Source organism: Bos taurus, chromosome 3, assembly GCF_002263795.3.
Source record: "Bos taurus isolate L1 Dominette 01449 registration number 42190680 breed Hereford chromosome 3, ARS-UCD2.0, whole genome shotgun sequence".
NCBI classification, from domain to species: domain Eukaryota; kingdom Metazoa; phylum Chordata; class Mammalia; order Artiodactyla; family Bovidae; genus Bos; species Bos taurus.
The window spans coordinates 98,090,011-98,094,551 of NC_037330.1; positions in this window are offsets into that span (position 1 = coordinate 98,090,011).

Sequence of the window (4,541 nt, forward strand, 5' to 3'; positions counted from 1 at the left end):
CTCAGGATAACTGTAATAGTAATAGGATAACTCAGAATAAGTCAGGATAACTCAGGATAACTCTAAACTCAACTAAATAGAATTTGGAATAAAGAAAAAAGAGGTGAGGGGAGTACCCTGTTTAATAAACAAAAGTGGCGGGGACGGGGGCAGAAAGAAGGTAATTTTGAGACAAGGTTATACTCAGGCTAGAGAAGGATAGTTGCTTAATGAAAAGAACACAGTTTTTTTAATCCAATAACCTTGGGTTTTATCCTGGGTTAACCATGCTGACTGACCTTGGGTAAATGGCTTTTCTCTGCTGATCTAATTTATTTCCTCCACAAAATGGGGAAGATAAGTCATACCTCATGAGATTATTCAGCTGAGGAATTTTGATGTAAAGATCTAACATTGTGTACTCAAATAAATATCACATGCACACACGTGCATATACCTTCTCATACACGCACATCAGAGAGGCAACCAGAGGGGAGGAAGACCAGAAGCGGTCAGATTCTACCCCAGTGAAGTCTGTCTTCTCCTCTCTGCTTCTACATCTCTTGAAACATCTACCACTACTACCTCTCACTGTCTCTGCCTGTTCGCTCAAAATCTTACTGAGGTATCAGCTGATATCACTGAAAAGAAATGAACACAATATAGTCTCTTCACAAAAAAAGGGAAGAAAGAAAGAAAAGGAAGACAGAAGGAAGAGAGGAAAGAAAGAAGGAAGGAATGTCAGAGGGAAAGGAGGAAGACTGTGCCCTGTATAAGGGCTCTCTGATTGTAGCCATCTTGAGGCTCGCCGAGGTTTCTATAAGGGCAATGTTAGTGCCTCAGATTCCAATGACAGTCTCAGTTCTGACTTCACACTTGTGATAATTCTAGTAGAACCGGAAGGTCCAAGTGTTTCATCCAGAAACATTCAATGCTCTGCATTTTCTTCTATTTTGATCTCAAAGACAGAATTAAAAATGTAATATTATAGTTGATAATTGAACATTATAGAAACTTGTAGGCATCTACAAAGGCTGAACCAGGAACATTTCTGAAGCTATGTTCAGAGTAGAGTGTGTATTTTTGAAATTCCATAACATCCAACATTGAAAGTCCTGGCTTTATGTGCAAAATATAATCTGCTTATGAAATCAATGGAAGGAAATGTAAAACTAGTCATGTGAGAAGAAACATTTTAATACTTCATTCTTGTGTTCCACCAGTAACCTACAATCCTGAAATGTTCCATTAAAAATGAATGCAGGGTTATGAAAATATATACTCTTAATTACTAGCAGGCTCTTTCCCCTAAATACAGTGCAAATCTATCATGAGTTATTATGGACAATACATACAAGCTTTTTACTTAAGCTTAAAAAGGCCTAGAGCCACAAAGAATGGGTACTTTGCTCTCTCATCTTTGCAGGCATTGACTCTTAGGTCTCTCTGGACTACCTGTCGAGAGCCACTAGATATTGAAGTGGCCAATTAGGATGACAAGAGAAACTAAAGGCAACAGTCATGCTTTTATCCCCTTATTGTGGGTGTGTAAGAGGCCACAAAGGAAAATAGTCTGGCTCCTCATAGTTCCAGTGCTGGACAAGGGTCAGGTGACCTGCAGCACAGGCTGGGGAAATGGTGTCTCACTATGAAGAACACTAGGGCTTCCCTTGTAGCTCTGGAGATAAAGAAACCGCCTGCAATGCAGGAGACCCCAGTTTAATTCCTGGGTCAGGAAGATGCCCTGGAGAAGGGATAGGCTACCCACTCCAGTATTCTTGGGTTTCCTGGTGGCTCAGTCAGTAAAGAATGCACCTGCAATGTGGGAGACCTGGGTTTGAAATAGTGTCTCACTATAAAGAACACTGCACAAAAGACTCCTGCCATTTTATTAACTTGGGGAGAATGGAAGGGAAGGAGAAACAGAGAATTAGAATGGAACAATCCTGAGTCAAAGTGGAGAAGAATAATTTAATCAAGATGCCCTTCCCCAATAAAAGGTCTCAGCAGAGGGTACTAAAAATAAAAAAAGCGTTTTAGCTGAGGACCCTCAGCTAAAGTAAGGAAGCCTCCAAAAAGAGGTAGCTGGGCTAGGAATGCAGGTATGCATATGAACATGGCTGCTGGGAGTGAAGGGCCTAGTCCTGGACTGCACCTCCCTCCAGAAACTGCAAGGTGCTGGCTGTGCACCAAGTCTGGTGTGAGGAGCCTGCAGGGCAAATCCTTTGTCATGTCCTATGGTCTGACATAAGGAATCACGAATAGTAACCTGGACTGGAGTCAGACCCTTCCTTACCTCTCCAATGTTGAGAAACATTCCACCCTTTGAGATTAAACAATTGCAAGGACAAATGTGTGCTTCCCACAGTACAGATTTATGCTTCTCAGGCCTGGTTTCTACCACTGAGGAAAGCAACTCAATCACTATCCTTGCATCCTATGAGGCACAGATTAGTGATAGCGGAGAGCAGGAAGGAGCCCGTAGCCAGTATTCATCCACTCAAAAGCAAGGCTTACCAGCTGACCAAGTGGGATTAAAAGAAGAGTTAGAATCAAGGAGAGGTTTTATTGTCTTTCACACTGGAGACCAGCGTTATTGAAAAATGGATCCTGTTTTCAACCACGTGGTATCATAAGGCCATTTCTCAGCACTGCTCCTCTTTGTCCCATGGAGACCAATGAAGGAGTTGCTTCAGCCACTCAAAGATTTTGTCAGTTACCTTTTTTGCTTTCCCAGATGTTTATGAATAAATCAAGAAAATATATTAATTGATTTGAAAGAGAGATTGTGCAATGTAGTTGACTGAAAAGACCCAATTCATTCTACTTATCACCATTGACAGTCTATTAATACAACCAGTTCATTCTAAAGGAAATCAGCTCTGTGTGTTCTTTGGAAGGAATGATGCTAATGCTGAAACTCCAGTACTTTGGCCACCTCAGGCGAAGTGTTGACTCATTGGAAAAGACCCTGATGCTGGGAGGGATTGGGGGCAAGAGAAGGGGACGACAGAGGATGAGATGGCTGGATGGCATCACCGACTCAATGGACATGAGTTTGAGTGAACTCCGGGAGATGGTGATGGACAGGGAGGCCTGGAGTGCTGCAATTCATGGGGTCGCAAAGAGTCAGAGACCACTGAGCGACTGAACTGAACTGAATATTAATATATCTCACGTTGCTAATATTATAGAATCTATAGCAGCAACTTCACAATAGGCCAAAATTGGACAAGATCAAACTTGACCATAAATTGAAATGCTCTACATTAGCTACTAGATTTTTAAATTTTTAAAAATCGGTAATTCTAGTGGTGAGGACTCCACACTTCCACCGCAGGGTGGCTGAAGTTCGATCGCTGCTCTGAGGAGCCAAGATCCTGCATCCCGTGGGGTGTGGCCAAAAAAAGAAAAGAAAATTAGCCATTTCTCATAATCAAGTCAATTTTGTTTTACAAATAAAAAATAATTGCCCAAATACTTTTTCAGCAATTTTTCTTAATGTTTTCTCCAGTTCTACCAAGTTTGTATTAGGGTTTAGGATGAATCTCATTGCTTTTTCAGTAACAACTTTCTCTGCTCCCTTTCACTGAATGAGTTAGCTCTTCTCTTATCTGAAAACTTAATTATTCCAATTCTGTCTCTTATGTTTCACAACTTTTCAAGTTCCAGAAGGTTAAAAGAATACATAAAGAATATTTAGAAAAATTTAAAAAGCAAATCCACAGATTCACTGTAGTTTCTGATGTGCCTTGTGATATTAAGCATCAGATGATATTGTGCAATGATAGCCTTTTCCAAGCAAATTCCCACAACATAGAGTGATTTACTGCTGTTTGAGTTATGAGAGTGAAGGAGAATAGAGAAAAAGAGAAAAAAGACAGGAAGAGATAATGTATGTGTGTGAATATATATTATTGATTATAGTTTCACCAGCGTATCCATTTACTTCAGTTGCTAAGAGATACTGTGCAAATTAAATCAGACTCCTTTCTAGAATACCTTTATTCCTTACACACATCCTCCCAGCAGAGATTTTCCTCTCATTGATTTAAGCCAGAGAAGTCAAGTTAATGACTTCTAAATAAAAGTTGTTTCCTCATGGCTTTTCCAAAGATGACTTTGGCATCTTGGAAGAGATCAATATGTTCTCAAATGTGTTTTTATTTCAACTAGTTGCCTTTAGTAAAATGTGAATTTACAATAACTTGAATACATTTTATTTCCTCAACAGGTTGCCTACAAAATTAAGGGATTAAAAGAGCACCGAACATTTCATCTGGAACAATGGATAGACTACGGAAGATCAGTAGGCTAAGATCTCCAAGAAAAGTAGCTATGCCCTCACAGTTTAATTTTTCCCTTGCAATTTTATATAAAGTCAAATAATTGCCAGGTGGAGAGCAAATAAAATATACACTCAAATTTGCATTTCATTTGTAGCTCTTGTACAAACTATGTTAAAGTTAAAATGGATAGAAAAGTAATCAGAAGACAGAAGATAACAAATTAGGGTAATGACTGAAGTAAAGTCAATAATATACATGGGAAAATGAGAGTAA